This window comes from Dermacentor andersoni, chromosome 8 (genome assembly GCF_023375885.2).
Source record: "Dermacentor andersoni chromosome 8, qqDerAnde1_hic_scaffold, whole genome shotgun sequence".
In the NCBI taxonomy this organism is placed as follows: Eukaryota; Metazoa; Arthropoda; class Arachnida; order Ixodida; family Ixodidae; genus Dermacentor; species Dermacentor andersoni.
Genome location: NC_092821.1, coordinates 26,703,787 through 26,727,594, shown reverse-complemented (window position 1 = coordinate 26,727,594; position 23,808 = coordinate 26,703,787). Strand labels below are relative to the sequence as shown.

The following is a 23,808-nucleotide window of genomic DNA, read 5'->3' as shown; positions in this document are numbered from 1 at the left end:
ACACAACTTCGACATTAGTCCAACGCTTCCTGAAGAGAACAGACAACCCCTGCGCGAGCTGTTGCTTAAGTTCCACTCTTGCTTTGCACGGTCGTCGAAGATACGTCAAACATCGATTACGAAACACCGTATCATCACCTATGACGACGTGCCCCCCATACGGCAACAGCCTTATCGTGTTTCCCCGACCAAACGACTTGCGATTCAAACGCAGGTGAAGGAAGTGCTTCAAGACGGCGTAATCCAGCCTTCATGCATTCCCTGATCACCGCCAGTCGTTCTTGTTAAAAAGAAAGATGGCACGCTTCGATGTTGTGTTGACTCCCGGAAGCTAAACAACGTCACAAAGAAAGACGTGTACCCGTTGCCTCGTGTCGAAGATTCTCTGCACAGGCTGAGGCACGCGAAGAATTTCTCCTCTATCGATCTGAAAAGTGGCTACTGGCAAATTGAAGTAGATTTAAGACGTAACTTTGCATCCGCTCCGACCTCACTAAAGCTTACCATGTTCTAAACGCTCGTCCGTCCAAAATTAGAATATGCGTGTGCCATATGGGACCCTGCTCATTCCAATCTCATTAATTCACTTGAAAGCATTCAGAACCGTGCAGCGCGCTTTATCCTCTCTAATTATTCACGTCATTCTAGCGTAACATCCATGAAAAAGCATTAGATCTACCTGACCTTTCACTACGTCTCAAGCATTCTCGCCTTTGTCTTTTTCATAAAATATACTTCCTCAATCCTTTCCTGAAAGAAAATCTCTTCACCAGACCCAGTTACATCTCATCTCGCATCGATCATCAACACAAAGTTGAAGTGCCATCTTGCCGCACTAATTTATACCATTCTTCATTTTTACCAAGAACCGCCACTGCATGGAACCGCCTTCCCGCCTCCTTAGTCACCATTTGTGACAGCACCAATTTCAAGCTTGCCGTTCAAAGTGCCTTATAGTTCCTTCATTATTTTTTTTTCTCGTTCTGCAAATAATGTACTCTACCACTCCTTTCTGTTGTGCCTGCCGGCCTTGAAAGTATGTACAATAAATAAATAAATAAATAGATAAGCGTGAGCGCGAGAAAACTGCTTTCGTATCTCCGGACGTCCTTTACGAATTTAGTGTACTTCCTTTCGGCCTCTGTTCCGCTCCAGCCACATTCCAGCGAATGATGGATACCGTTCTCGCTGACCTCAAATTGAAAAGCTGCCTCGTCTATCTCGATGATGTCGTTGTCTTTTCGGATACTTTTGACGAGCACCTCAGAAGCCTTCGGAATGTACTCGAAGCCATTCGATCCGCTGACCTTACACTCAAGCCAGAGAAACGCCATTTCGGTTGCGAGGAACTGAAGTTCCTTGGTCACGTCGTAAGCGCGGAAGCTGTTTGGCCCGATCCCGAGAAGACTGCTGCTGTAGCAGCTTTTCCCGCTCCAACCGATAAGAAAAGTGTGCGACGATTTTTGGGCTTGTGTGCATATTATCGACGCTTCATTGAAAGATTTTGAAGATTCCAGATCCGCTATATTACCTTACGCGTGATGACACGCGATTCCTCTGGACTGATGAACAGACCGCCTTTGCGGAGCTACAACGTCAATTGTCTTCTCCTCCTGTGCTCGGTCATCTTGATGAGGATGCTGACAGAGAAGTATGCACTGACGCCAGCAATATCGGTCTCGGAGCTATCCTGGTGCAACGGCAAGACGTAACTGAACGAGTTATCGCCTACGTCAGCCGCACTCTATCACGCGCAGAGTCCAATTATTCCACCACACAGAAGAAGTGCCTCGTGGTTATTTGGGCTACCACAATGTTTAGGCCGTATCTCTAAGGGCGGCCATTTAAAGTTGTGACCGACCATCACGCTTTGTGCAGCTTGACTAACTTCCGAGACCCTTCTGGACGATTGGCACGTTGGAGTCTGCGACTCCAGGAATTTAACACCACCATCGTATACAAGTCAGGCAGAAAAGATGAAGATGCCGACACGTTATCCCGAGCACCTGTTGAATCTCAACATCCTGACGAGGAAGACGACAGAGCCTTTCTGGGAGCCCTCAGCGGGCCGGATCTGCTCGCTAAAGAGCCATCGGACGCTGAGTTAAGACCAGTCATCGACCACTTAGAAGGTGGCATCGCTTCCATTTTTCGCCCTTTTTCGCAACGGTAGTCGTCATTTTGCCTACGAGCGGGCATCTTATACAAAAGAAACACACGTGCCGGTGACAAACCACATCTTCTGGTAGCACCTCAAGCCCTTCGCGGCGACATCCTATTAGCCTGCCACGACGAGCCGACATCTGGTCACTTGGGCTACTCAAGGACTCTGGACAGGGTACGGCAACTGTACTACTGGCCTAGACTGACTGCTTGCGTCAAACGCTGCGTGAAAGAATGCCAGGAATGCCAGCGCCGCAAGTCACTACCCTTCAAGCCTGCAGCCCTTCTACAACCCATCGACCCTCCGCGTACGCCGTTTGATGAAGTTGGAATTGACCTTCTTAGACCATTTCCCTTGTCTTCCTTCGGCAATAAGTGGATCATTGTCGCAACTGACTAGTTGACGCGTTACGCTGAGACGAAGGCACTACCACGCAGGACAGCATCTGAAGTTGCCCAGTTTTTTATGCATCACATTGTGCTTCGGCATGGCGCACCGTCATTTATCATCAGTGACGGAGGGACGGCGAAGCTTCTGGACGACATCTTCAAGCTGAGTTACACGAGTCATCGAAAGGCCACTCCATACCACGCTTAGACTAACGGCTTGACAGAAAGACTACACAAAACACTGGCAGACATGATCGCTATGTACGTGGATGTGCAGCACAAAACGTGGGACGAAATCCTACCGTACTTAACGTTTGCGTACAACACTGCCACGCAGGAAACTACACGCTTCACGCCATTCCGCCTCGTTTATGGTCGACATGTCCAAACTATGCTAGACGCCATGATTCCATGTGAAGATACCGACCAGCTCGACCAGTTAGCTCCTGACGTCGAGAAGTACACTCAGCGCGCCGAGGAAGCGCGTCAACTGCCCGTGTGCACATAAGACAGCAGTAGTGTACAGATACAATAAGGTACTATCTCCACCATCGACAAGTTACCTATAAACCTGGTGACCAAGTTTCGGTTTGGACACCCATTAGACGGCAAGGCGTCAGCGAGAAACTCCTCAGCAAGTACTTCGGACCATACACAGTACTAAGGCGTGTAAGCGTCGTGGACTATGAAGTGATTCCAGACGGAGACCTGTCATCGGCCAAGCGCTGTTTACCACGCCCAGAAACTGTACATGTCGTCCGCGTCAAGACGTATTTTACACGGTGAAGTGTACTAGTGAAACAACTTATTTTTTTTTGCTGTCGTCACGTCTTCCTCCAATGAACTGCGAAGCGTTTTTTTTTTTTGTTCCCGACCACAGAACACATTTTTCCTTGTGCATTTCCGCATGTGTGCTAGCGCGTTTACCCTTTTGTTTTGTCTTACCTAATTTGTGTAGTTTCCATGTACGTTTTGTGTTTGAGCATGGAGTCGATGCTCCACTGGGAGGGGGAATAATGCCGCCTGGTGCTTTGAGCCAGCATTGCGTGCCCAGCAAAAAACGGCGATTGAAGACGACGAAGTCAGATCTTGCGCCAGCTGGAGAACCGTCCTTCTTGTGTCTGACATTTTCGTGTCTGGCTGCTGATACTGCTCCTTACTCTTGCCTTAGCGCGTGGCAATATAAAACTACAGTGTTGTATTTTTCAAGTCCCCGTCTACCTGAAGCTACCGATGTTTTGCTTACTCTCAAAGAGAGTATTTCATACAACTGCTCCCCCGTCCTTCCATGCTTGGAAGCATTCTTCCAAGCTTCTGGCAACACCTCATTTAGTTCTCAAGGATGCGCTCCCCTTTGACCGTTCTCGTTATTTGCACGAATTCAAAGGAAACTAGCTTTTTGACATAACTAGTTACTCAATGGTCCCCAGTAACTTTGCTAATTATTTACGTTTATGCTGTCGATAACGCATACATGCCACCTCAAAACACAGTGAGACAACAAGCAAATATGCCCAGGCATCTTGTTCCTTTACTGATTTTAGGACTTTGTTAAATCAATCTGTTACTGAAGTGGCAAAAAGCGAAAATGTCGCGCGATAAGATCATTTTTAACGTTCTATCCCACTAAAGGACCTAGAGGGCCATGGAATCTGCCTTTCCTGTGAGTGCAAAGTGCGCCTATGCGAAGCCGTTTGCGCAAAGCACTCAATGGCGTTGAACGCAGAACTTGAAAAAATAAAGTGGAATGTGAACGAACTGGTAGAAAAAAAAACAGACGTGGTTGGGCAGGCGCGTAACTCGATGATTTTGCAGCATTCGGTGGCATCAGCCGTATTTCCTCTGACCTGTCCCATAGAATCGCATGTATACTCATGAATTTTTTTATTATTATCACGCCTTATCCTCCTATATGTTTGATCACGCGATCGTCGCCCGCACGGCTTGTCAGCGATCTTCCAGCAACATGGCGCATCTCGATCCTGAAGCGAACAGCGCAGCAGAATACATTTTCGCTGATCCCACCGCCACTTGCTGCTACAAGCCCGCTCACATGCCATGTACACCACGGCATTGGCGCAAACGAAATGTCTTCGGTTACAGTACAGTTTGGATGGTTTCATCTCGCATTCTTTTGCGCTCATTAATAAGGCTAATTGAATCGGTGCTTGACCACAGTACTAGAAATCGTGGAGTAGAACATTCCCAGTTTTAGCTAGCACCGCATAGTTGTTTTACGTCACCACAAGCGCATTGTGACGTTAAACAAAGACAAAAGTCTATGTTCGATACTGCAAATATAGTTCTGTGCAATCAATTCTCCCAACGGAACGATAGAACTAGGAATGAAGACTAGAAGAAAGGCGCACGGAAGACACACGCAGGCGCTGTACGCATTTTCGCGCTTTTGTCCTTGGCGTCGCAATAGACGAAAAAGGGGAATTCGAAACACTCCATCACCTTTGATGTGGCTGAGCTGGAGGAGATCATGGTGATTTTCGAGACAAGCAGCCCATAAAAGCGAGCAACACACAGGAATATTCCAAAGAATTCACAGGGAAGCACACAAAGAGTGCATAAAACGCAGGTAGCTCCCATGCAACCCGCGCGCAAGAACTCCAGGAATGAGCCAAAGCGTCAAGAGCGCAAATGCGCCTTCATACAAGTACAGGCATACCAATAAACGCTTATATCAACATGAGTTGTAATAGCTGTTAAACATTTTTGCAATATAATTTGACTCCTTAACAGTTGTGCGATTTGCAAGTGTATGAAAGTTTTCTGCTTGACTTCTTCGATGAACAACTCTCTTTATCGCAGTAATGCCGTGCACCGGCCGGAACTAACGGAGTCCGCGGGAAATGGTGCAAAATTGAAACTTTGCAAACGCCATGCCATGTGTGCGCGCATAGTGTTAATCGTTTGTATTATAAAAAATACGTAATGCATGCAGCAAACCCGTGAGCCGTACCATCCCGTACAAAAGCGACTGGTGATTTACCATTAATATATTGCTGGGCAATTTTTGAAACAACGGACTTCAACAATATTTCGAAAGTAAGCGAGTTCGCTCAACACTTGCACAACAACATTACGGTTGAGTGTTCTCAATACATAATTTATTGGATAATTTGTGTTAACTTTTGCAGTTTTTTTTGTTGTGTAGCAGCTGAGTCCAACATATAATAATTAGGGCTCACATACGAAGACATCCCAAACATCTATTGCGAAGCGTTCCAGCCTCATTTATGTCACTTTGCGGCAGGTAGGTTCTTCTTTTGCGTCGCCTTCATAAATAGAAAATAATATGTGACCGATGCTGTGGTATCGAACGTAGACCGTCGAGTCAAGCCTGGTGTTCTAACCATTAGGCCACGAGCGCACGCATGCTACTCGGGTTCGAAAGCCAGTAAGCTCTGAAATGCTTGGCGCGTGCCACTTTCTCGTGCTGATGCTAAATCTGGCGTTTTGAAGCGCCTATCTCCGGGACGATCGCCCCACTTTCGTAGCTGTTTTCGCTAGGTAGAAACTGCAACGTTCCACTAGCTTCATGGCCGCCCAAGTTCATAACGATTTAACATTTCTTCGTCGGTTGCATGTGTCATCGTCTTTTTAACATAGACTACACTCTAAAAATTTTAACACCCTTAAGGGTGTAAATGACTTGCCCCATGGGTGACACTCTTTTTGGGTGTATTGCTACACCCAGTGCAGAGGGGTGTAAATTAACACCCCACAAAGGAAAAGGTGTTATATATGACGTCACCTTGCCTATGGGTGTAAAGCAAACAACACCCTTCCTATATGGGTGTAGCATGGACAACACCCTTCCAAAAGGGTGCTATCCCTGCATTTTAGCGTTCACTACAGCCATGTAGTTAATGGACAGACTGGCTGTTGCGAGTGCTGCCTAGCCTTAGCTATGATAATACCTTGTTCAGTATGAGCCAGAATGTGTGAAGCGTCGTCCTATCGCACTTCTGGTCTGTCATGTGGTAGCATATATAACGTGTGACCCTTTCAGGAAAAAAAAATTAAGTTTCAAGACCGCAGCAACGCACGCACCCTGTGCTTTTCGTCATCTTCCTCTGCAGTGACATTATACTGCCGGCAGGATTCAGAGCGCAATAACAACGCACGCTACACTAAGGACACAGGATCTCCCGCACCTTGGTGCACCAGGACTTATCACTCCATGGAAACAGCACACAACCAAAAGCATGATGTTACATGCATTTCTGAAATAATTAAAACCTCGGCTTTTCTTGGTCAAAAATTTTCGCAGCAACACCAGCTTGACCAGGAGGGAAAGACACCACAGCTCGTTGTTGTAGCTCATATTCATGGAATAGACCGCAAGCAATTCATGGATTGGCGACGGTTACCAGTGCAGTACTACAGAAGCATACGTTTGCCTGTCAAGCAGTTTTTTGCCGTTTTAAGCACATATTTGATACCTCTATTCAGCAAAGTTGTCATTTATCTCCACGGGATGCATCTACTAGTACCTTCACATGTATAATGACCTAAAGGTAGTACTGAAAGCCAAAGAACAAAGTGCAACAAAGCGTTTCCACTTAGAATAATGTTTCATTATTTGCAAACAAAACTGCATGGGTAGCTGCGCGTGCTGTTTAATATATAAGCATGCACTATTTCAGGAAATTATGCATGCTCCAGTGACCTGCTTATACCCAATAATTTAGTTTATTTTTCACCATATGCTTGCACTGAATATCCCACAGTCATTGTAAGTTAAGCTACCACAATAGCAATCACCTAGTCTAAGGTTACCTAATTGAACAAAATAATCGTAAAATTTGTGACGAAATGTCAGAAGAAAATCATTTATTATTTCATTAAAGAGAAATGGTTACATAATAATGTTTCCACAATTTGAAAGTAAAAAGGAAGATAAGGAGTAAAACCATACCAATACAAAGACATAAGCACTGAATAATAGCACAGGCTTGTTCAATTAAATTTTAAGCAGAAAAGTTTTTTTAAATAACCTCACTACGAACTATCACATGTTTTCATACGAAAAGCACTGCATCTTATCATAAAGTACGAAAATAACCGGCCGCATAAGAAAGAACAAGTCTGAGTGTGTCTATGTGAACAAAAGGATAGAAAGTTGGGCGAGTTCATACGGTAACATGATCTTGGATTGTAGCGCAAAGTGACACGGACACAGACTAGAAGCAGGCAGGACGAGCGCTAACTCTCAACTAAATTTTTATTGAAACGCAGTACATATATATGTGTGTTTGTAAAAAACCGCAGCGTAGGAACATGACAAGGTATGAAGACATCAGTTAAACATATCAGGAAGTAGGGAAGTCAAAAAGGAAACAACGAAAAGACTACTTCAGACGTGTTGTGAAGATACCGAAATTCGCATTTGAACATAGACAAAGATGCATGGCTAACGCAAGTCTCCCCTAATTTTTTATGTGGAATGCGTCGATTATTTCCTGTGTGGTTTGGCATTTGTGTCTTGAAACAATTTTTGTGTCTTCAATTAAAGGTTGACAACCGCAACTGAAAATATGTGACTCTAGATGTGAAGCATTAGGGTTGTCAAGTGAATGTTTGTGTTCTTTTAGTCTTATATTAATACACCTGCCGCTCTGTCCAATGTAAGTCTTCCCGCACTTGAGAGTAATCTGATAAGCTATACCAGTGTTTCAAGGCACAAAACGGGACACGTGTCTAACGCCGCAATCATCTTTTCTTTTTTGCCAACCTGCTCTGGTTTCTTATTTATCATAGGGCACGATAGACAACTTGTGGGGGGCCGAGAAAACTGTACGCACGTAATATTTATTGGCTACGTTCCGTAAACCAAGGGATAATCTATGTACATAGGGCACCACAGCTAACCTTCTTTCTTTTTTGTTCTTGTTTCTTAGCGGGGCTTTTTACCCATTTTAAAAGCTTTTCGCAGGTTAGTGATAATAAATGCACAGGATAACTAGCCTTCTCGAGCCTATCTAGTTGTTGTGAAAAACTGTTTCACATTGTGTAGACATGACTAGCTTACTCAGCTCTTAAGTCTGCCATTACCAAGTCCTGCGCACACAATATGAAACAAAGTTTTTCACAACAAATACATACAGTTTTCATGCCCCCCCCCCCCACAAGTTTTCTGTCATGTGCCCTATTATAAATAGGAAACTTGAACAGGGTGGCAAAAAGAAAAGACTGCGGCGTTAGACACGTGTCCCCTTTTGTGCCTTGAAACATTGGTAGAGCTTATCAGATTACTCTCAAGTGCGGGAAGACTTACATTGCACAAAGCGGCAGTTGTATTAAATTAGACTAAAAGAACACAAACATTACCTTAACAACTCTAATGCTTCGTATCTAGCGTCACAATGTTTCAGTTGCGGTTGTAAACCTGTTTGAAGACAAAAATTCTTTCAAGACACAAATGCCAAACCACACGGAAAATAATGAGGCATTCCACATTAAAAGATTAGGAGAGACTCAGGTTAGCCGTGCATCTTTTTCACTGTTAGAATACGAATTTCAGTATCTTCACAACACGTGTGTTAATCTGAAGTAGTCTTTTTGTTGTTTCCTTTCATGACTTCCCTACTTCCTGATATGTTTAACTGATGTCTTCATACCGTGTCATGTTCTTATGCTGCAGTTTTTTGCAATCACCTATATATATACATATGCTCTTGGTTTAAATAAAAATTTAGTTGTGAGTTAGCGCGCGTCCTGTCTGCTTCTAGTCTGTGTACGTGTCACTTCGTGCAACAATCCAAGAGCATATGTGAACAAAACATGGCTAGTAATAACTAGTGAGCACTGCACAAAAGTTGAACATGAAAACTAGTAATAGTAAAGACATATACTTCGCTCAGCTGAACTGCAAAATATTGCAAATATCACAAAGACAGCATAGAAACTGGGCAGGATAGAGCACTGACGGTTAGTTACAGTTGCAATATGCGCACCAAATATAGACATAAAAAGTAAAAACTAAACTGCCGGAAATGGTCATGTCTCTCCATGAGACCACTGAGGAACAAAAGGTATACTTTTTATCATTCCATCTCATAAATTACTGATCTAATTAAACTTTAGACACATGACCCCTTGTGTGTCACAAATACCCTGTTCTCATTACCTATGCATGATTACCAGCCTTGGTGAAAGAATGACTTGCACTAATGTTTCGAAGAAACACCGGTAAAAATGCTGCTTGTTCTCAACTTTCTGCTGTGACAGCACACTTGTGTGCGGTTGTGAACGCATTTGCCTATAGGGCTCAAACAATGTTTTGGCTGCACAGGTACCGTCTATCGAACACCTGGTTCAAGATAACTTGCATCTCGGAGTGTGCGGCCACACTGGTGGCACAGCATTTTTTTTTCACCTTGCCAGTTGATAAAACCTCAACAGCTGCAATCACCTCCGACGACTCGTAAAGGTGCCATAAGGTCAGGCAGCAAACATACCACCTAGCAAAACTTTCAGAGTACATTGTGTGTAATTTGTGCTTTAGTTCGGCAGCATTACCACCGTCAGAACTACTCATTGCAGCTTCTAAATTTCAACCACATCAACAAAATGAATTACGAGACACTTCCTTCAGTACGGTGGCAGATGCTCAGCTGCAGGCTTTCTAGAACCATGCATTATCTTCAGACAGTGCCAGTACGGCCCGTAGCACATCTTTCAAGCACTCCAGGCAAGTACACCGATCACATTGCACACAGAGCATCTGGTGTCCATTTACCTTTAGAGGCAAGGTAGCCCCTAGAACACGTTTTGTGACAGGCATGCTGGACAGTTTGTCCCCTGAAATTCAAGTGCCATTTGGTACTTCAGTGCCTGGAGTGTCCTTTACATCTAAATGAATATTGAATACATAGTAATAACATGAAGATAACAAAAAAAAGCCATCAACCATCAACTGTGTGGCAAATCTGGGTGCAAGCTATTCTCTTATTAAGTATACCTGTAGGCATTGCAACCAATGTGCTCCCAAGATGTATGAGGCATTAGTCATTGCAGAGCTCTAAAGACATGGCAATCCTAGGATGATTATGTTCTTCAGGCTTTTTTTCCCCACTTTTCATCTTTTGAAACGTGTATACTGTAGTCATGAAAACGACAATGCTACAACTGGCGTGTGGTAAGTTTTGCGTCTTATTTCCAAGCAGCTCATTGAAACGAGCCACCATGACAAACTGGAATGCTGTTACCTCATCAGACATTCAAATTTCTTAAACACTAACAAAACCAGATAGGGATTACAGTGAGCATCACTTAAATACATTACACTGGTTTAAAGTTATAGCACTGCTTTGTGCCACGTAAAAATGTTAGAATCATCAAAATTGTTCAGATTCTATGGCCAACTGTGATAATTAAATAAAACCATCATTAAGCTTTCTTAAAGGGGTTCAGAAGCTTTACAACGGGCAGTCTTGATGATGGACACGCTGACAGATGAGCAGCCATTCCACTGAGACGAGAATGTTGAGGGCTTCGCATGGAAGTCTGCGAGACACTGAAGAGTAATTCTTGGTCCACATGAAGGAGGTCGCTTGCATACACGTCGGGGCCACCAAACTGAATGCATGGCGTTACTGGAACTTTTTCTCCCTGCGTTGTTGTAAAGAAAGCATGGTTAAATTTAGACGATATTTAATATGCATAAAAAGAGGTGAGGCGTGCAGACAGGACACAAAAGTACAGAAGTGGACAACACGAACGCAAAAAACACGAAAAATTTCATGAAATTGTTTTATTGCATAAAATTTTTCTACTATGTGTCATTCATTATGAGGGTTCATAACCACAAAATATTTCATATATAAGCAGGTAGAATTACCAGCTTGGTCAGTTTGTACAAGCTCGTTTGAGGCAACAAATCGAGTTTCACAAAGACAACCTCACCATTCTTTATTGAAAAAGGAACACCTCAGATGACATGCATTCCTGTGGGTAGGAATTGCACAGTTCAAGAAAAACAAATTAAGACTGGCGCACCGATCCTGAAAAAAGAATAAGCACCTGCTACTGCAAAAAGCTGATTAACTGATAGGTTTTAATAGCACAAGGGCATCTTTGGCCAAAGAGCGCGAAGTCTATACTGCAAAAGATAAACTTAGCGCATCTTTACAAAGCAAATATATAAAGATGACTGATGCCTCTCTGCACTACAGTTGCTTTGCTCTAGCATCAAGTCATTTTAATGCATGCACACTTACATACGCACGTGTAACACATGCAGAATTAAACTTGGGCAGCAATGAAGTCGCAACCTTTAACCCTTGATCCCGAGCTGTACTAGTGACTGGAGGTGGTACCAATATCGCCAATGACGAGTCGCACTCTTTCTGCCCGATGTTATGCTTCTTTTATTGTCAAAAATGAATTACAGTAGGCATTGAGGGAAATCTGCCCTCAAGAGCAGCTTTTATTTTTGTGTTATTTCTAACCAGAGACCAATGAAGTAATATATTTTTAGAATGAGAATGTCACCGAAAAAAATGAGGACATAAAAAACTTTGGAAGATCTCGTACATTTTTTCGGAATTAACTTGGCGGTTAACGGGTAAAGCGGCAATCGAGAAAATAGAACATGTTTGCTACCAGTGAATGCTAGAAAATATGTTGGCACTCGGTAGTTTTGTCCAACAATGCAAAAGGGATTCTTAATAACTAAAGAAATTAATGGAAAGGTATCATTAAGGCCATTTCGTGAATGTAATGCAGAATCACTCAACTTGTGTTACTATATGATCTCCACTCGATTAACCTGCACTTTCTGAACTAGTTCAGGAGGTGCTACATTTCACTACTCGTTCCACCAGTTCAACATGGCAGCAACTGCACGTTGTGATTTGTTTTACTTAGTGCAATATTTTGCACAGGGCGAGTCCACAGCATTCCCTGCAGTTGGTCAAAAGGTAGTGAATGTTTACGCAGCAGGTGGGGTGCCGCTTCTGCACGAGCGAGGTGCAGAAATCATAGAGTTTCATACAATAATTACTAGACGGAACTCTGACGCTACTGTCTACAAGAGATGAAACAAGAACGGTTGTACCAGCAAGGGAGTTACGGGGAGTACATGGATTTCCCTAAACTTCATCTGTTTGGCTTAAAACGGCTTTCTGACTTTGTAAACTAGCCATTTTCAGTAATATACTGTGTAATAAATAAATAAACATCATTAAAATCGTCCGACGACAGGATTCGAACACAGGAACTCTAGAACAGAAGTCTGATATTGAAACCATTAGGCCGCAGAGGCTTGTAACGACAAGCGAGTGCAACGCCCTGATGAATTTATCGCGGGCATACCAGTGCCTTGAGACGGTTGGCGCATTTCGATTTGGTCACCTGGACAAGCTCAATCATTGCAATTATTAGCAATTATGCGTGTTGGCGGCATCTTCAGCACTTCGAAGAGTATAGACTGAGCTGAAATTCACGACAGCAAGATTGATATAGCGAATAATATACAAAGCCACAAGAACGTCTGAATTCACAAGCACGAAGATCAGACAAATCTATGTGCTTCCCATCATTCCCATGGTGGTACCACGGCAGCGCCTGAGTTCCCTCTAGTAATTACTGTAAGAAACTCTATGGCAGAAATAAGCGAAGTGCCTGGCATTTTGTTTTGGAGTAATAAACTAACTTTTGCTGTCCCATAAATCTTACTGGTCATTAATTCCAAGTTTTAGTGCAGTCACATGTCTAGTAGGCAATTGTGGTATTTTGCATAAACATTGCAAAGCTAACTGTGATGAAAGTTCACTCTGGCAAATTGGTTATGATCGAGTAGCATAGACTACTGATGCAATCTCAGCAATCTCTGGAAGGCTAGTGAAGTAATTTTCTTATTAGCAGCCTTTAAACAGCATTCGAGCATATGACACATGCACCTCAGATATGCAGATATTTCCTTGAGTCAGCAAGAAGCGATGCTTCATGTTCGACGAAGCTACTTCAACGAACGCAGTATTGGTGCTCTCTAAAAACAATGCCAATGCAGACGATCCAAATATTTTTCAGGGGCGACAGTTATGCCTGAAATCATGTTAGATTACAGTTTTTTTAAACACATTATCAGACCATGTTGGAAGTGCTTCTTAAAATCCTCCTATTTATTAGACTAGTCATATCTCTGTACAGAAAGGCTACTAATTAGGTCCCATGCTATATCATCATCTTAACAAAGACTTCACTTAGTAATACACATGCTGTGATAAGATTTCCTTGAGATGCTGTACAAGGTGAATTCATTATTTTTCAAATGAAGCTCCTGTTCTTCTAAACGAGAAGAAAGGGAACTGAGGGTCAAAATTTTTCATAATCACAGCTGGGAGATGCCAGAAAAGGCACGTGGAAACCTATTTGTAATTGTCTATTTAAATGTAGAAATGATAAAGGCAAATGAAAATGGTAAAAAAAACGACCAGCCATGGGTGAAGAAAAAACCTACAACCTTTGCATTAGGCATGCGATGCACTAACCACTGTGCTACCAAGGCAGCATTCAACCGTCCACAATGGCCCCTCAGATTGTCGACGCTCGAACGCGGCCATAGTACCACAGTGGTTAGTATATCACATGCGTAATGTGAACATTATGGGTCTGTTCCCCACCCACAGGTGGATGTGCTTTCATCCACTTTCATTGCCCTTGAATTAATCATTTCCATACTTCATATAAAAACTTAAATCATGTTCCTGTATGCTTTCCTTGGCCTCATTATCTGCTGGCTTCTTCCAGTTCTGTTACTTCCAACACTTATACATATTCTCATCTGGTAAGTAAACAGCTTTTGCACGATGCAGGAATGCAATATAAAACATTATTGCAGGGCCGTGTTACGTAGAAAGACTTACATTGCCCAGGCTAGGTGTGTTAATGTAAGTATGAAAAAAAAATTCCCACTCTAGACAGCAATGCTGTGTACTGCTGCGTAACAGGGTTTAAAGAAAACAACTTGTTCTGAAATACAGCCACCAAACAACGAGGAAATCTGAAAACTAGATGAAAATTTGTGCAGTTGCATTTTAAAAATTTAGCACAGCAACAGATGAAGACATAATGAAGGAAGCGCGAGGATGGTTTATGTTGGTAACACGAGGCAATACACTTGAAAGATGCATATGAGCTTACATGTGGAGAAATATTGTTTATGTAGCAGCTAAACTACGAACAGCCCTAGAACTCACTGATACAAGGTGTCAAGCATGTAAATCTCACCCTGCCCTTAAGTCAAAGAAACATGGCTTTCTCATGATTCGCTACACATGGCTGGCTCACACAACTTAGCCGCTTGCATATATGCCTTGTAAGTACCAGGTGGTCTGTGTGACTTGTGCAAGCTTTAAATATGTACAAGTACCGCATAGCTGGACAGAACCAAGGTAATGTCGTTTGTGTGATAACAAAGTGACGTGACTGAGTTGGCTATCTTGTGCGCATGTCTTCCGTGTTAAACCCGTCGCACGTGTGCCGATAAGCGATACATCGCGCTTACATAAACCCTTGTTTTTTGTGCAATAAAGGAATATTGCAAAAGCTGCTGCTGCGTCCACATCGGTTATTACACTGGCGACGAGGCACGGTTGTGCCCATGCGGGGAGGGCGTTTCCAGCAAGATGGCCTTCAGCGTCCGTATCGGCGAATTTCACCCTAATGGTAACTCTTCCTGGGAGGATTACGTCGAGCGTATAGAGCTATGCTGCACTGCAAACAAGCTCAAGGAAGACGCCGACAAGAAGGCAGTATTGCTGATCTGCTGTGGGGAGGATACATACTCCCTGATAGCTACCCTCGTCAAGCCTCTCCGACCACCGAACGCTGACTACCAGTCCATCGTAAATGCCGTGAAAAACCACATCAACCCGAAGCCATCCGAGTTATATTCAAGGTACGTGTTCTCGAAGCGAGATCAGCAAGACGCCGAATCTGTCGCAGACTATGTTACAGCTTTACGTAAGCTAGCCGAGAACTGCGGGTTCAACGACAACCAGCTTCCTCTTGACGTAATGCTAAGGGACCGGTTGGTTTTTGGAATCTCTGTCAGCATTGTGCAGCAACGTTTGTTGGCCGAGAAAGACTTAACCTTTAAGACTGCCTACGATTTAGCAGTGACGGCAGAGGCTGCTGCAAAACATCAAAGGGTTATGGGCGGCCTACGTCAGGACGTCCCAGATTCGACAGCTAAAGTAGACAGGCAAACCATGAAGTAGCATAAGAATGGGCAAGATGCCGAAACTTCAAGCGAGCAGTTGAAGCGGCAGTGTTTCCGGTGTTTCGGCAACCACGCTGCATACCGATGCAGGTTTAAAACCGCAGTATGCTTCAACTGTTCCGTGAAAGGGCACTTGGCCAAAGCGTGTCGCAAGAAACAAAGAGGTCAGGTTAACCACCAGTTAGAAGATATGCCAAACTCGGAGCAAACTGAGTATGATGACATGCTAAATATTAGTCAAGTGACTAGCGGTTGTCCCAAGTTTATGGTGGCCGTAAGTATAGGCGGTGAAATAGTGTCCGTGGAAGTCGACTCGGGAGCAGCTAGGTCGATTATCAGTGAAAACACGTTCAGCAAACTGAAAGTGGCAAGGCGCATAAAGCTTGAAGAATCTGACACCAAGCTCGTAACTTGGACTAAGGAAGGATTGGACGTCGTCGGAAAAGCCACGCGTCCGGTCAACATCAAGGAACAAGACTTCGAGCTGCCGATAGTCGTTGTAAGAAACGAAGGTAGCACGCTTTTGGGTCGCGATTGGTTCAAGGTATTGAACATTAATGTCACTGGGCTTCACAGCATCGAACAAAACGCAGCAGCCCCTATCAAAAGGTTTCCGGATGTTTCTGACGAAACATTTCTAGGCGCTGCTCTGCCACCCCTACACATCGAGCTGAAGCAAGACGCCCGGCCCAAGTTTCTAAAATGCCGCAGCATTCCGTTCGCACTGAAGGATGACGTCATCACAGAACTGGAAAAACTGGCACGTCAAGGTGTTCTGCAACCGACGCAGTACTCAGAATGGGCCACCCCTGTGGTCATCGTCCGTAAAAAGGATTGGTCATTAAGTATATGCGGCGATTATCGAAGTACAGTAAACCAAGCGGTAAGGAACAACGTTTATCCTTTACCTACTAGCAAGGAACTTTTCACAAAGTTGGGGAAAGGCCGTATTTTTTCTAAAGCTGACTTGACGCTAGCGTACCAGCAACTTGCAGTTGATGATGCTACAGCAGAAGTGCTCACAATAAATACAGTAAAAGGCCTGCACAAAGTGCGACGTTTGCCGTTTGGTGTCTCGGTAGCAGCCGGATTATTTCAAAGAGCAATTGATACAGTGCTTGCAGGTCTATGCCAGGTGGCGGCATACCTCGACGACATCCTTGTGGCCAGCGAAGCAGAAGAGGAGCACCATGAAATCCTCATGGAGGTTCTCAACCGACTGTCAAAATCGGGACTGCGTATACAAGGCGCCAAGTGTCACTTCTTGAAAGAGCCTGGAGTATTTGGGACACCGGATAGACGCCACCGGCATCTACCCGTCAAAGGCTAAAGTCGAGGCGATTCACAAAGCACCTGTACCAAAGAACAAGAAGGAGCTCCAAGCTTTTCTAGGTATGGTTAATTTCTACAATCGTTTCCTAAAGGGTCGGTCCGAAGTTGCAGAAGTGCTCTACCGCCTACTGGACAGCGACAGTACGTGGAACTGGGGTGAAGAGCAGCAACTAGCTTTCGAAAGACTAAAGACTTTGCTGACGTCCGAGTCACTTTTAGTGCATTTTAACCCTGATGCACCCTTAATTCTGTCTTGTGACGCATCACCCGTGGGTGTGGGAGCTGTATTAGCTCACCGGGATGCTCAAGGACGCGAGCAACCTGTTGCTTATGCGTCAAGAACACTCACTAAGGCAGAACGTAATTACGCCCAGATTGACCGCGAGGCTCTAGCTATTGTCTATGGCGTTCGTCAATTTCATCAGTACCTATGTGGGCGAGAATTCCGCCTCTTTACAGATCTTAAGCGCATACTCGGTATCTTTCAACGAGACAAGCAGATTCCCGTTGTTTTGTCACCGCGAATGTTGTGATGGTCTTTGTTGTTATCTGCTTACGAATACAAACTGGAGTATAGAAGGACGCAAGATCACGCAAACGCTGACTGTCTAAGCAGGCTACCGATACCCGGTGACAGGAGGGACATCGAGCCTCCTGGCGACGTGCTTTTGTTGGAAGCAGTGGAGTACCCTCCTGTGAGCGCAGCAGACGTCTAATCAGCCACTATGCGTGATCCTTGCCTGTCGCGGGTGAAGAAATGGGTTACAACTGGCTGGCCAGAACAAGGTGTGCCCCCAGAATATGCTGCCTATCAGGTGAGGCGCGGAGAGCTGTCTTTTCACCGTGACTGCCTTCTGTGGGGTAACAGGGTCATACTGCCGGAAGAGCTGAGAGAAAAAGTCCTCTCCATTCTGCATGCAACTCACCCTGGCATAACGGCCATGAAGGCTCTGGCAAGGTCATATGTGTGGTGGCCGAAGATCGATGCCCAGATTGAAGATTTCGTGCGTCATTGCAAACTCTGTCAAGATAACAGGCAAAGCGAACCTAAAACGCCTGTGCGTTTTTGGACGAAACCCGAAAGCCCGTGGAACAGAATTCACATAGATTTTGCAGGGCCGGTTAACGGCGTTTTCTTTCTTGTTGTCGTGGACGCGCTATCAAACTGGGCCGAGATCGAGATAATGCCATCGCTTCATTCCTCAGCTGTGATCGAAAAACTGCGAAGAATGTTTGCTTCATACGGATTGCCGGAGTTGGTTGTTTCTGATAACGGCACAGCCTTCTCGAGCAGCGAAATGCAATCTTTCTTGAAGAAAAATTGCGTGCGCTACATGTATACCGCTCCCTACCATCCCGCAAGCAACGGAAGGGCTGAACACATGGTTCCCGAGCTAAAGTGTGCGCTTCGAAAGCAGAGCCAGGGCACAGTGGCATGTAAAGTTTCTCGTTTTTTATTCAAGCAGCACTCCACGCCCCACTCGGAAATCGGAAGGACGCCAGCAGAACTCGTGCTGGGCAGGAGCTTCCGCTCTGTCTTGTCGAGTCTTCACCCTGGCGCAAAAGGCCCCGGATGTACGAAGCCGCCATCCTCGAGGTAGTTTCTGCAAGGTGACCCCGTGTATATGCGGAACTTTTCTCGTGGTCCGAAGTGGCTGGCCGCAGCGGATACTGCGTCGCTTGGGCCGCGTCATGTACAAAGTACAGACTTCTGATGGCTTAGTACACCGACGTCATCGCAACCACGTGCGGAGAGCATGGGATGCTATACCGATAGTCTCTCACGCTAACCCCAGCTTCAAACTTCCAGCGACTGAAAAAACAGTGCAGAGATCGCCTATCCTTCCAGCGACGCCAACTGCAGTGCAGAGATCGCCTAGTCCAGAAGATCCGCAAGCATGCCGTAGGTCTACTCGTGTACGTCACCCAGTGCTTCGTTATGGCATTGAATACTAGGTGGGAAGGGATGTGATAACAGAGCGACGTGACTGAGTTGGCTATCTTGTGCGCATGTCTTCCGTGTTAAACCCGTCGCACGTGTGCCGATAAGCGATACATCGCGCTTACATAAACCCTTGTTTTTTGTGCAATAAAGGAATCTTGCAAAAGCTGCTGCTGCGTCCACATCGGTTATTACAGTTTGCCATCGTTTTGAGCAAGTGAAACCAATTCTTGCATTTTTCCTAATTAGGGAATTAGTTAACAATTATCTTATATTCAAACTAAAAGTGTCAGTGCGAAAATTGTAGAGCATGCTGAAAAATTCCCAGTCCAGCTTTCTACTGCACAATAGGTGCAATAAATTTTTTTTTTCAAGCTTGAAAGACGCCTGTGAATACATGCAAGAAGTGCTGTGCAACTAACAACTCATGCACCTGAACACCATTTGGCTCCTAGAAAAAAAATCACTTTTTGAGAAGAATATTTTAGAAATTGAATAATTATTATTGACTATGTTTTAGGCGAAATGCGTGAAATAGTGTGACTGCCACCTCCATTTTCGGTGACATCAATTGACTCCCTTTTAATGCCCGAATCTAGCTATACATGGTGCGTGTTTTGAGCTGGTTTTGTAGTTTAGGCTAGTTTTGACTATTGAAGCTTTGCACCCTAATGATGGAGTCTACAGCCTAAAAAGGAATTGGTACATAAACGGTCACTAAGTACTCCATACTCCTTTAAGTTAGTGCAAAGTGCTTGTGAGCCAAGAAGTTGGTAATTCTAAGCAGTATTTCTCATTCTGACCTGGTGTTATATACAGCCCAGTTACTATGATGCCATGCTGCTCAGTCATGTTGGTCACAGCTTCAATCTAGGCCATGGCAGCTACGCTCCAATGGGGGTAAAATGCAATAACGCTTATGCACTTAGATTGAGGTGTACATTAAAGAAGGTCAGGTTCCCAAAACTTTAGGTTGACTTTGGAATGTAAAAGCCCTTAATTTAATTTTAAAATCTAAAGGTGCTTTATTAGGAGCAGGACATCGTCTTGAGCTCTTGCTACTGCCATGGTACGAAGAAGCTCCGAGTAAATAAAAACAATTTCTTAGACAATCTCCATCTCTTGCAAGCATTTACAAACACTTCTCTGCATGCACCTCTTTTGGTGTTATATTTAGTTCCGTATGCCAAGGTGGGTTAGGATGTTAGAACAACTTTCAAGCCTGTTTTTTTTTTACCGCTTTAAAGTTGTTCGTTATTTTGCATCTCTGTGTGTGCCGAATGCTCATTTCAGTGCATCAATTTCTTCAGAAAGCGCACTCTTTATTTATATGTGCATGCAAAAAGGGTTCAGATGAACTGCTTTCTGAAGATCTGTGTAACAAGCAAAAACAATTCTATGTAGGCTGCACAAAAAGAAAGGATTGTTTTGTAAATATGTTATTTAGTTCTTTAAAAAAAGGCAGTTGTAAGTATTCTGTTCCAAAGTGAAAATTGCCCCTACCTGGCATTTTCCGATGTTGATGGTCCATTCGGGGGCACTCAACTGACAGGCTGCACTTTGGCCTGTCCAGTGTGCAGTCACCAGGCCCAAGGTCGATTGACATCCTCACCAAAAGTCGAGTCCGAACTCTAGAAAAGAAACATCTCATCATTTCGCTATCACTTTTGTCATCTTGTGTGTTTCACACACGGCGGTCAGTGAAATATTTCGTCACTTGGGTACTAAAAAAAAGTCAAGCATTTTCTGGCAGCCAAGTTGAATACACAATAAATGGAGAATATTAAAGAGCAAATACAGTTGTCACATTAGATTGATCAAGTACAACATAAATGGAAATAAATCAGTGATACTGTGTCTGTTGGCTTTGAATGCAAGAAACGTAAAAAACAGGAACTTGCAGCCACGCCACTTTGAATTTCCCGCCTTTGCTACACCCCACAACAAGTTTGGCATCATGCGGTACTCGGGGATAGCAATCGCGTAAAATTAAGATGAACGAGCGTCGGCATAAATTAACAGGATACTTAACCGGGCAATATTTGCGCATAAAACAACTCACGTAGCGAAGCCACTGTCAGATACCCAATGACGCATCTGCGGGCGGTGCGGTGTGGGCGAACAATTCAAAAAGGAATCCGAGTTTCACTTGTTTCACACCTACTAAGCTAAGATAGAACTTGAGTTTCCTGCTTAACTATACTGGATATTTACGCTCCGAATAAAACGCTGGAAATTTTCTTACGTCACATTGCATACGTATGAAAGTGAGAAAATTGATTTTATTGTATTCTGCCCAGGCGGCATGTAGCAGCTACCACTCTCATGCAACAAAAGCATGAAAATGGTACTCGCGGCACGGAAAACAAACGCATACAGCTCCACGTTAAACCTCTTGGAGTTAGAACTAAGCACGCTCAAGCCAGTTTTCGAGCCTTCATAACGCCAAGATTACAACCAAACATCGAGCGAAACAACTGTCTGCTCTCGAAAATTATTACAGCTTCCATTTACATACCTATCGCAGCCACAAGCAAAAGTCAATGGCCTAGCTGTCCACAAGCCGCAGGTTAGACTGACAGCAACATATTACGGTAACGAAAAACAATTTCCATGCTGACTTAGCAGCCGCGGTGTGTGCTAAGAGCCGCAGTTCTCGTTTGCCGCTCGAAATTCACACCATGATGACGGGCACTGCATCTTTCACATCAAATATTGCACGCTTTGCTCCGGAGCTCAATAGAAGGGCGAAGCGCATTTGCACGTACCTGAAATCCACATGCCGGAAATCGGTCGACGCTTCCGAAGCCCGTACGGCCGCTTCACTTGGACGGGAGGCATTTCTATCAAACATTTCACATGCGACATGTCTCACACCGATTATGCGAACACGAGAAAATGACGCAGGCCACATTGCGACGCCGTGCAGTCGTGCATCCACCGATCAGCTGCGTGCGCAGACTTGCAGAGATCAAAACCGTACAAAAAGTTAGGCGCGAGAAGATGGCGGATCTCGTTGCGCAGACGAAACAGCGGCGCAGTGGTGAACCAATGTTGCCAACTGTTGGTGCCGACGTTGTGCCGCCGGTGGTGGCTTTAGTGGCGTGCGTTGCGGCTGTCTAATTTTTCAGTTCTTTTCCCCAAGCAGTATGGTTAAGATCAGTTCTTTGTTTACATTTTTTTACTGTCACTTGGCAATATTTTTTGTCTTTTATGCGATTAAGTGGTCAATTATGCCTCCTAGATTCGCGTGCGCCAGCTTCGCATTCAAATCTCGGAGGCCATGGGACAACGCGTAAGGATACGGCGTTCTTGTCGTTGTTAACGTTTCATCATCGTTACTTCAACCTAGATAGAGGCGTAGTGTCCCTTTTCCCGGGGGTGGGAAGGGAGCGACCAAGGCGGCATCGCTCAGCGGGGGGCGGGGGAGTAGGTTGGGGTTGGTTGTTATGCGATTTTTGTATAACATAAGCATTTCTATACTTACCCAACAAGAAAAAACCATCCGTCCGTCAGTCCGTACCACACGATATCTTTCGAAATAGAACCCGCAGCAGCGAGTGAATTCACCTTCGTGCTGGCTCTCGCTTTAAAGCGACCGAAGCGGTGAGAATATAGCGCTCACGAGGCTCTCAGCTCATGCCGCACTATGCGCTTTTCGCAGATCACTTTCAACATAGGTGTACGCGCGTCTGTTTTCAAAGCGAAGTAAACGGTGAGAACACAGCGCGTGAAGTTTTCAGAAGTGGGCACACTCTGTCCGCATTGCAGTTCGCTTTCAAGATACGGTTCGCGCGGCCGTGCCACAAGCAGCAGCCGCCGCCGGAGAACGGTTGATAATGGTTCGACGCGGATGAGAAGGGCTAAAGAGCGATAACGGCTCAAAATGAACGGATCGTCACTAACGCACCTGGCCCCGCCACTTGCAGTACTTTGCTTGCGCCATTCACTTGGCGCCGTCGACCACAGCAGCTCGTGTCGCCGCAGCGCTATCGCTTATACTCGTCGGATCAAGTCTCATAACATTGATAACGACATGGACTGCGTGTAGATGAGGAAGAGTCACAATGCTTACGCATACTCAGACAAATCCCAGAGGAGTTCCTGTGTGATTTTTTTTTACCGGAAATGTGCAGTCGGCGGTGACCCAGAGTTGACAATGCATGTAAGAGGGGTACGAAGCTTTTCATTTTATGAGAGTCTTGCCTAGCTCCCAAATATCTGCTCAAGTTAAGACTTGTTGATGGCTGTATGTGTTTTTTTTTATTGTCGCATGCCCTCGAACCGCCATGAATCCTACTGCGTAATGACATTAGAGCAGTATTCACGTCCAAAAGGAAATGCAGCCGGTAATTGGGCTGCCTAAGGTTTGCGGCCTGGCGGCAGCTCCCCTCCCCCGTTTCCGTTGACAAGTTAGGGGGAGGGGCCTAGAGCAATCGTACACCCCCCTCCCCACAGTGGCGTAGCGATAAAATTTTTCGTGTGAAGGGGGGGGGAGGGGTCCCAATTGACCATGGAGGGGGAATGAGCGGGGCCATTGCCATAGTAGCAAAAAATTTACTGTTCGTGAGCGTTGCAAGTGCCCGGCGTGGCCCCCTTGGCTACGCCGCTACTCGCCCCCCCCCCCGGCAATTGACGCAAATCGAGCTATCATAACGTGCATGACCGGCATGACATCATCGTGTCGTGACATCATCTACATCATCAGCCTATCTTGATGTGCATCGCAGGACGAAAG

General features: G+C 44.8%; 1 long non-coding RNA gene across 1 annotated transcript; it reads right to left on the bottom strand.

Moving 5' to 3' along the window:
- Positions 1–9,149: 9,149 nt before the first annotated feature.
- On the bottom strand, positions 9,150–21,993 carry LOC129383477 (uncharacterized). The gene is made up of 3 exons (XR_008611374.2): positions 21,839–21,993; positions 20,574–20,701; positions 9,150–11,181 (listed from the first exon to the last, which is right to left on the bottom strand). It is a non-coding gene; the product is annotated as an uncharacterized lncRNA (long non-coding RNA).
- Between the last annotated feature and the right edge of the window lie 1,815 nt (positions 21,994–23,808).